Genomic DNA, 10,986 nt, shown 5'->3' on the forward strand with positions numbered 1-10,986 from the left:
GGAATAATGCAGCATGGGTTAGAAAATCACCTCCCTGATAATCCATCTTCCAGATTCTCAAATTCTGTACACCATACCTGTGCTTTAGCTGTCTTGAAATGGCTGTAAAATGAATTTACTTGAGGATCAGAGTGCTGGAGTGCTTCTACTGTGAAGAAAGGCTAAGTGTTGGGGTTGTTCACCCTGGAGAAGAAAAAGCTCTTGAGAGACTAATAAGAGCTTTCAATACCTAAAGGTGGCCTAAAGAAAGCTGGAGAGGAACAGTTTACAAGGCCATGTAGTGATGGGACAAGTGGGAATAGCTTTAAACGGAAAGATAGTAGGTTTAGATTAAATATGAGGAAGAGATTCTTTACTGTGAGGGGGGAGAGGAACTGGAACAGATTGCCCAGAGAAGCTTTGGATGCCCTGTTCCTGGAAGTGTTCAAGGCCAGTCTGGATGGGGTGTTTGATGAGTCTCTGTCCATGTCATTGAGAGTGAAACTAGGTGATAATTAAGGTGCCTTTGATACCAAACATTTCAATGAATCTGTGATTCTCTGACGTGGTCCTTATTTATGTGGTGGAAAAAGCATAAACCTTAAAGGAGGAACAAGCACCTAAACCAAAGCTTGCCCATGAGGATGATTTGATCTTTTCCTCCCATCCTTCACCCATATCAGTTGCAAATGAGACTCACTTAATTGTGACTCCGCTAATGTCTAACCATGATCAGAATAATTTTATGATGGTGAAAATGCAAATCTCTGAGACATTTTTCTTTTTTGTTTGTTTGTTTTTTAAAGTAGACAATATGCACTGGGAAATTACTTCCGTTTATTGATTGGAACCCAAATTCAGTGAAAAGACTGCAGAATCAAAATGCCATGGGGGAGAGGGAGACAGGAAGGACTGTCACGTACAATATTACAATGGAAAAGTTACACATTGATGATACTATTTCTGAAATAAATTACTTTATGGATAATTTTCCATACCTATTTTTAAAGCAACATGGAAACTGATGATATGAGATACTGATACCAAATGGACTGCTCAGGTGAAAAAAAACAACCTGAGAATTTTATTGTAGTTGCCATACATTTATTAAAAAACACTAGAGTGGGAAATATTCACTTGTGTTCTGACATGATCTTCTGCCTGCTTAAGTTTAAAATGAGAAAGAGTCCCTTAGATACAAGTGTATAGGTAGAGAGAGATAAAAATAAAGTACTTGCTCAGAATCTCTTTCATCTATGTTTTTGTTCTGTGCTATTCTTAAGCTCCATGGTCTCTACATTTAAATGTCTGTTCTAAAATTGGAAGAGTTTTTGTTGGCTGTTGGCAGAAGACAACATGAATGGGGATATCAGTCAAAACAGACTGTCATGTGTGTGTGCATGAAGATATGAGTGTGACTAAAGAAAGTATTTAATACATGCCAAGCACATCTTAATTTCCACTTTTGATTGCACTTTATGTGAATTAATAGACCATTATAGTATAACAAAGTTCAGTGCCTGATATAAAAGAACAGTTTTCAAGACAGTGGACTAAGTACAAATAAACCTCATTTCTTAAACACCAATTTCAGCCAAGTTCTCTGGTGGACTGCTTGGTTCAATATGCAGTTAAAGACCTTTTGTTGGTCTATGGAGAGGGTGGTAGAACTGCCAGTCATATTAAGTTGCTCAATTTTCATTACTCTTTTAGAAGCAGTTGGATAGAAACTGAAGGTACAGATAAACCTCCTAACTCTCTTCTTATGGTATAAGAGCAAGATTAAACTCAGTTGGATTGTGAGGATCTGATTAACTGTGGAGAAAATATTCTGAATATTCTGACCTTTTCTATTTCTTCAACTTCTTATTTATACAGCTCATTAGTTGTAGGACTCAAAAGACATGCTACTTCAACAGGTACATCTGCATTGCTGCAGTGTGTGAAGGTTTGTAATGGTCTATGCAAATTATGACTGTAATCAAGCTGGGAGATCAAGTGCCACATACAGTAAGCACACATGCATACAATGATTCAGTCATACACTGTGGTTTAGTCCTGTGGCAACAGGAACTTAGGTTGGCAATTAGTTTTAAGGATGACATTAAAATTTGTCCCATAGTTCTAACTATGGCATAGCTGTGTCAGTGTTGTGCTTGTCTTCACCAACAGTGCACTAAAGTCGTTAACTCTTTCCGTTAGTAACTTCCTAGTTATTCATCTTCATAAACAAGGCAATGGAGTAATTTGCACAGTGGACCAAAATCACACCAAGTGCTTGAACTCCTAGCCCACTCCATAATTATGTACTTGAGCGGTTGCTACAACCTCTCTGCCCTGGAGAACCATCTCATGCAGTTCCTGCTGTACCTAAACCAATGGGCATGTTTCAGTGTGCAAATTAACATCCTAGGTGGGGAATCTGGCCATCCCAGAGACACATATCCCATCCAGAGATTCACAGAGTTTCTGATGTGGTTATGGGCACCATACATAGGCCAGAGAGTTGTAAATAGTCAGAAAAAATTGCTCTACAAGTGCAAATATACGGTCCCTGTGCAGTAAAGTAGTTAGGAGATGTTCTGTAGATTGTTTAAGTTAATTATTAGCAAGAAATCATGCATGTTGAGAAGTCTCACAGAACTGAGGGCCAGAGTGGATAGGAGTTAAGCAGTTCTAGGAATCTCACCTAATCCAGCTAAAGCACCATGAATTTTCTCACACTGTAGTTCCCATAATACATGCATGAGCTGAGGTTTTTTCCCAGCCAGAAAAGAGTTGTAAAAAAGCAATGTCTATTGTTCCTTTCTGTTGGAACCCTGAGTTCTGAAAATTTCAGCCTTTCAGTGCTAACATGAAGTGATCCTCAGAAGTACACTGTATTCGACCCGAAACCTTGGGAAAGGCTCCCTAAATTGTGTGATAATACTGAGGTTGTTGCTGTGTAATTAAAACTTATATCACTGTGTGAAATACATAGAGATGTAGAAAATTATGTTTAGGGGATATAGGTTACAATAAGGAGGAATTTGGGTGTGGAACTTCTTCCTTTCTCTTTTCTCCTTCTTCTTCACAAATCTAGGGGTTATGCTATTGGGTCAAAAGTCCCGCACTGAGGGACATGAAAAGTTGGTAATTGGATTATAAATAAAACCAAGTTACTTGGTATTTCATAATTGGTTAATTTAGACTTTTTAAAGCCTTGGAAGTTAGAACTCAAGGCCATTTTCCATCCTGTTACCTTGGAGGCATACTCCTGTGCAGCTGTATTACTGATGAGGTATAATAAACAACTAAGTCTCAACAAGAATTCTCAGTCTCCTGCATTTTAATTGAAACTCTGAGTAAAAGGACTCACAGAACAGCAAAAAGAGAAAACAAAAAACGGGAAAATTAATACCTTTCTTAAACAAAAAAGTTCTTACTTATTTAATGGTAACTACTTGTGTTCTGTATTATGAAGTACATTTTAAATACTAGTACCACAGCTTCCACAATAACCAAATCTAGGTATCACAAATTAAAAAAGGAAGTTTTGCAATAAATTTAAATAAAAATATCATTTTTATTACATTTTAATAGTTTCCACATTTAATAGTGTTAGCAGTACATTTTAATAGAGAAGTACTGAGTGCTTTCTTTTGTAGTTCAAGATAACAAAATCTCTTTCAAAGTCATTAATCTGAAAATGTGTAATAGATGAAGATTGTACAAGTAAATGTGCAAGACAAAAAAAGCAGTGCACCAGCCCATAGCACTCCTACTGATAATTGGTCTAGAAATAATGCTGAACAGAACAAATATAGCTTTTCTTTGATTGATTTTTGGTATTGCTGATCAACTCTATTGGTTTTTCTTTTATGCCAGTCAAGCACCATGAAACAGAGGTGTAACCAGGCAATGTGACATATAACTCAGGACTGAAACTCAGAAAAGGAAGAATCAAATTCAGGAGATAAGGCAAGATGTTGTTATGATTATTAAACCAATGCAAACTAAAACTGATGTTACTGAGAAAGAAGGCTGTGATGAAGATTTCACTTTTAAAGAGGAGCTGAACATAATGGTGCGAGGATGCTTTCTGCTGTTACTTATCCTTTTAAATCCAATTAATAAAGCTGTTAGTAGTCAAGTCAAAACAAGCAAAGAGGTGAGTCTTCATGCAACATTTAGCAACCTTTCCAAAGGTTGTTGTGAAAATAAGAAGATTACATTATGTCTAAAGAGTTATTCATGGGAAGAAAAAATCCTATCAGGCTACTGAGTTCATGACACTTGAAAGGCTGGAAGGTATTAAGAGGAAACATCTTGTACTCTTGCCCAGTTTTTATTCTTTCTGAATCATTAGCACATACCTACTCTGCGTATTTGTTTTCTTTTGCAGGTTGAAAGAAGATAAAACTCTAATATATACTTAGAGCCCTCCCTGAGAATAAGGTTAATAAAAGCTATTGGGGGGGCTGGGAGGGGGTGAGAGGAAGGGTTCTAGAGAACAAGTTTGGTGGGAGGGGGCAACGGGAGGCACAGAATGAACTGAAGGTCAAAGTCTCAAAAGTGGAGAAATTAGGAACCCAAAAGATAACCTGAAAAACAGGAAGACTCCCAGCAGCACCTTTGCTCCCTGGAAACAGTCAGAGGAGCTGGCTGATGGACATGGCTGGAAGGAAAATTCTGAGGTGGAGGAATCCTTGATCTGACCCATTCCTGTGCAGCTTGCTGAAGTATCTTATGAGTTTATATTGTTGAGCACTATCTGTTTTCTGTGTACAACTCAGAACAGTTCCCAGTGGGAGAGCACTTACATTGACGAAAGTGTGTGTGTTGATAGATTCGACAGTGGGCCTGCAGGCTGAATGGGCTGTGATGAGAAAGGTGATTTGTCTGCACCAAAACAGGATCTTCTGTCTTAGAAAAGAAAATAACGTACAGAACTCTGAAGGTAACTAAGGTAGATGTGTAAAGGTTTTCCTTGGATATGCAGGTACCTGTTACAAGTGGTTGATATGCCTAGCCACATATCTTCGGGCCTTTTCTGATTGCTTGGGTTTTTTACAGACCAGTAAGTAAAAGTTGTTCAGTGACTCAGAGAGGTCAGTTCATGTTAACATATGTCTGTGGAAAATGTGTGAAATAGCCAAGATAGTAAAAAGATGTAGCTGGTGTGGTTTCTAGGAATTTCTTCTGCAATTTGCATGCAGTTATGTTTGTTTTTCATCCTGTAGCTTGAATTTGTGCCCTTTTTGTCCATTTTATTAAAATGAGTCATTTCAGTTCTGTTTCTCTTCCACATTATTGAAATTTTACTGTATTTTAATGGATATGTACATACTTTAAAATGTTAATGTAGTTCAAGAAGTATTTTAATATTTTTAATAGATTTTAAAAATTTATATACGGTAATTATTTAGGTACTTGCAAAGGAGATGCCTTCTATTCTTATATTTTCTTATAATAAAATTGATCAACCGAAACCTCTTTTGGTTTTTCAATATATTCTTATCAACCTAAAGTAATTTGCAGTATATTTCTGAAAACTGTACTTTCCACAGAGGCGACATATCCTACATAATGTTTTGGAACAGACTGAATTAGCTCCATAAAAATTCATTCTATGCTTTCTAAACGTTTTTGTTTAAACCACATTTGAATTTCACATATGGAGGATCATCGTGTTAGATCTATTGGGGAAAATAAAACTGTTAAACCGGAAAGTTGGGTTTTATGACAAAAAGATGGAATCTGATATATAATGAGGGAAAGATGTCTGTAAGAAATGTACTTTGTTTACTGAGTCAATATAGCAACAGGGTGAGAATGAGCTTATTTCAATGTCATTTTAATTTCATTGTTCCTTTCAGTGGAATCAAATTCCTGAAATAATGTGATGCATCTGTGAAGAAGGCAAATCCAATTCTAAGATGCTCCAGGGCAAACATTTCCAAGAGAAGTAAGGAAGTTTTTGTGCCATTGTACAAGGTCCCACACCAAACTCATCTGGAAAAATGGTTCTAGTCAGCCATATTCAAGAAAAGAAATTGAAATGAGAAGAGCTGCATGTAAGAGAAGCAAGGAACATCAGGAGAATGGGGAGTTGGTACTTGCAGAGGATTCTTGCAGAAGAGCACAGCTCATTTGTATGAGCAAAATAAAGATTGAAAAGGGGTATGATTACTGTCTTGGAACACATTATAAGGGAAGCTCTTAGAAAAGAGAGAAGCTGTTAAAGCTAAATATCAGTGTTGGCAAAAATACAAATGGGAATGAACTGGCTATAATTAAATTGAGCACAGATATTGCAAAATGCCTGACTATCAAAATAAAAAGTTCTGAAAAAGCTCTCAGATCAGAAAAACAGGGCCAAAAATCTTTGTCAAAAATTTTTGCCAAATCCTCTTGCTAGTTCATCTTGCTATCATACAAAAAAATAAATGCCAGAATAATTCTCAGTTTCATTGTTATATTTTGAGTGATTCTTTTTGAGCTGCTCTGATTTTTAATGGTTCTTTTTTATTTACAACTCGTGTATTTTGTGCTGGTTTGATTCTGAAGAAACTTAAGAATACCTTTAACTTGTTTTCAATGTTCAACGTTTGTTTTTACTCTCATTCCACTTGTACATTATAATGTATGCTAGTTTGCCACCACTTTTTCCTTAAAGTTTTTGTTCCCTTCTGCCCACATGCTGAACTAAGGGAAAGAATATAAAATTTCAGAAAAGCTGTGGAACTTCCTCAAGTGGACACACAGATCATGGATTTGAAAAAAAAATGTTATGATTGATTTCAATCTCAAATTCATTGCATAGGGAAATCCAGAAGACGCATAATCAAGTAGCAACCAAAGGGCAGGATTATGAAAAAATTAATACATTTCTGATAGTGACAAGTAGCCATCATTTTACACTGAAATCATATTTTGTAGTGGGTGGCTGATGGTTTAATTCTACATTAAGGAAATGTCTAAAGGACAAACCATGTGCAGCTTGGTATGTACTTGCACAGTTTTTTCTACTGCCAATAATTTTCCATTGCATAATCAAATTGTCAGTAAAGTGGCAAGTGAACTAGTAGGAAGGATCTGCATGTTTAACAAATAATGTTCAGATTTTTATTTTTTATTAATTGCCAGTGCTCTTTGTTCATCAGCTAATCAAAACCACTTTTGGAAAAGAAACACAGGTGAGTTCACTGAGGGTTGAAGTGAGTATAATAATCCACCGTGATTATCTTCAGAATTGCTTAGAGACTTGGATTAGCAAATACACTGAATGTATATTGTTTAAATAGAGTATCCTAGATCTTTCGCATACACATCACCAGAACAGGAGGGCAGCCTTCTGTTGTGTCTTTCTTTCTGTTCACTATGCTGAAAAATACCAAGGAAACAAGATTCCAGAGGCCAAACATACTGTTGATGTACATAACAGATATGAAGATGAAATCTGTCAGATATATTTTCAGCTCTTCCATAGATCTCAGTGCCTGAGCTCAGTCAAATGTCATAGGAATGTTTCATCTCTCAAGATCTTGCTTCTGTAAAATAGTTGAGGCAAGTTCTGAAACTTCAACAGAGGGAATACAGACAACTGACTGAAATACAATACCATTAACACCTTCTAATAAATGCAAAGGCACAGGATAGGTAAGAAAGTTCCCCTACCAAAACCATACAATATAAATACTTTCAAGAAACTGCCTTTTGTATGGTACCAATTCTGAGTGGACAGAAGACACAGTGAACATATGCCACGCTACAGGAGTCAGCTGTTCTGAGCTACTCCAGCTGCCATTAAATCTTCCAGCATTGCTTAATTCTTTTAAATTTTACTTTAATTCAAAATAATATCTCTAATGTGTTGCTATCTCCAAGCTACTATGAATTTCTGAACCACCAGTAGTGCTGTGGCAAGTGTCACTTGACAGTATTGGTTGACTCATTGCAGCCTGGACCCTTAGGCTTCTGTCAGGTAGTTTATTTCTCACAACAGAATGATTCCTGTCTGTCCTATTTAATGCTTCCAATTTATGTCTATAAAGCACCATGCCTTGAAACTAGTTTATTAACTTTATGTGCAGCAGTCACACAGATGTGATAGCAGCACTTATGATGAATGGAAGGTGCCCAAAACATGGCTGAAAAAATTATATTAATGTTCAGTTTAAGTCTTATTCCTATTAACACAAAAAATCAGATCATCAAATAGCACCTGTCTCTCATATATCACAGCTGAGATTTAAATATGCAAATAAAACTTACACCTTTGTAACAATTATCAAGCACACAAACTGAAAATATAATAACACGCATACAAGTATACGTGTGTGTATATACATGCATATAAAATGTTGTTAGTTTCAAACAGCGATTCTAAAAATGGTATCATTTAATTTCCATAGGAATAGTGCCACTGTCTTTCTGATTTTCTTTTTTCTTTTTTTTTTGGCTTTGCAGGGAGCTACTTATTGAAAGAAGCAGTTGCCAGGGATTCAGTATTTTTTTGAAAACTTTCAGCATAAATATTAACTTTGAATACTTTCTGGAGATACTAATTCCTGAAAATGTTGACTATAGCTGGTAAAGCAGAGTAGTGTTCAAAGCAGTAACATCTTCTAGCATAGTGTAGCGTTTCATAAAAATGTGGATGGAGGTTCATGAACTATTTGAGAAGAGGACAAAAAGCTTTAACAATGAGTTAAATAAAAAAATTGTTTTGTCAGCCATTGATAAACAGACATGCTTGAATGTTTGGCAAATATTTTTGAATGTTTGTTCACAAAAATATGAGAATGAAATCAGTTTTCCATGGGAAGAGTAGATTTGTAGGGTTCCGGGATAAATTACAGCATGCCATAATGACTCTTCTCTTACCCTTCTGTGTTTCAGGTGAAAGTTCTTACAGGTCCTTTTTCCCACCTAATTTTAAACTTGATATTTCTACTATCCAGATCTTGCCATTCAGTGCTGGTACTTTTCCTTCTTTCACCCACATCACCCTACCACAGATCACACGTCTATCTGTGACACTCTATTTCTCTTTCACAGATTCCCATTATATCAGGGCAGTTCCTTTCCTAGGCTCTTCATCCTGCTAATAACCTTTCTTTTCCTCTCAAAGGTATTATCTTTTTAATTCTTCTGTCTAGAATTCCTTTCCATGTCTCATGCTTCTGGACAAAAAGAAGTTGATTAATTAAGGTCAAAGTTTTTAAATCAAAGAACTTTAATATGTATCTAAATGCATATTTTAAAAACTATACTTGTGTACTAGACAGATTAAAGAGAGACATAAATCTGTACATGTTGCTGTGAAATCACTATATTTTTTCAGTTAATCAATCTTCAATATTCTCAGAAGCAGTAATGCTTCAAAATAATACTCTGCATATATATCATAGCCTTATTTGGGGGCAGGGGGGAATTTAACCTATTAAGTGGGGTGTAATTTTTAGCTGAATCAAAATGCTTGTAAGGCTGATGCATCAGAACTGAAAAGAGCACAATTACAGATATGATGTAAAGCCACATCTGAAAAGATCACATAAGATCAGACCTCAGGATGCTTCACAATTTAAGCTTACTCTGAAGACAGTTGAAATTAACCTATAAATTATATTGCAGTTAAATCACTCAAATTTTAACTTTTTCAAAATCTTCGTTGCATCATCCCCACTCAAAAGATGTTTGCCACAGCTCTTAGTGACAACTCACTTCTTTATGCAACATGAAAAATGAATGGAGGGGATGGTGTGATGTTGTGGGTTTGATCCTGATCTTCTAAGAAAGTTTGCTGTTCACGTACAGCCATATGGGGTGAGTCTAAATGTTACCAGGCAGCTGTGCAGTCCAGCACTGTCGGCTTCCTTCCCCCCTGCCATGTGGTCCTGGGAGAGGGGCCCTGGGGGGCAGGCACGGGGTTTCCCTACTCCCTTGTCAACCTCATTCCCCATTGGTTGTTCTGTGTTCCCCTGCACGGGCAAGGACCCTCGGGTCCCATGATTGAGCAGTTCCTTAGCAGAGCCCCGGCCATGTGGCTGGAGAAATAAACATCTCTGAAACATCTATCAAGAATAGTGGATAGTGCAAGCAGAACGATCCCCGATCCCTAAGGACAGTGACTGATTTGTGAGTAAACTCTGGATTCCTCTTCTTGTTTTTGTTTTGCTATTCCGTATCTAAACTATGGAGGAACCGTGGAAAGACTCTTGGCTCTCAGAGCTGCATATGAACATTTATCTTAAACTTGAAAAGATTCTTGAACAACGATTTGTAACTTTTAGCTTAATTCAAGCTCAAAAGGAACTGAAACGTTTCCTGGCATGGTTGTTTAAGAACTTTTTCTATGTTTCTTGGGATTTGATTCTTACCAAAGACTTCTGGAAGACCATTTGTACACAGTTAATTTCTGAGTCAAAATACATGCCGATGGAAGAATATTTTTGTGAATATTATTTAATTACCGAGACTGTTGAACAATGTCAGCTGTGTCCTTGAGAAGTTAAAACTGCTTCAGGGACTGTGCAACCCAGGCCATGTCCACTGAGTGGTCTCCGAGCAGCAGCGAGGCAGTTCCCGCGCATGGGCGGAGCAACGCAAGCTGCAGCGTCAGCAGCAGAGTGAGGCACAGTGGGAGCAGGGTCACCTGGCGGTGCCCACCCGGCCCCACGCAGCGCATGGTGGAGCGAGCCCCATGAGAGGAGCAGCACATGGGCAGTGGCTGGTGGGGGTGGAGCAGTGCTGCGCCCAGCCGAAACACACGCGGGAGCAGGGTGCGGCACGCAGGGAGCTGAACGGTGCGGCCTGGCCCACATGGCCCCGAATGCGACCCCGGGAAGAGCGCACAAGAACGAGCAGCCCCGACAATTCCAACATGGGAGCGAGCGAAAGAGAAAGCAAAAACACAGGGAGACAGAAAACAGCAACCACTTGGAAAAAGGAAAAAATCATCATAGCTAAGGTTTTAGGAATAGTAAAATGGTATAATGTTAAACAAAATTATGGTTTTATAAC

The sequence above is a fragment of the Corvus brachyrhynchos genome, unplaced genomic scaffold, assembly GCF_000691975.1.
Source record: "Corvus brachyrhynchos isolate BGI_N302 unplaced genomic scaffold, ASM69197v1 scaffold23, whole genome shotgun sequence".
Taxonomy (NCBI): domain Eukaryota; kingdom Metazoa; phylum Chordata; class Aves; order Passeriformes; family Corvidae; genus Corvus; species Corvus brachyrhynchos.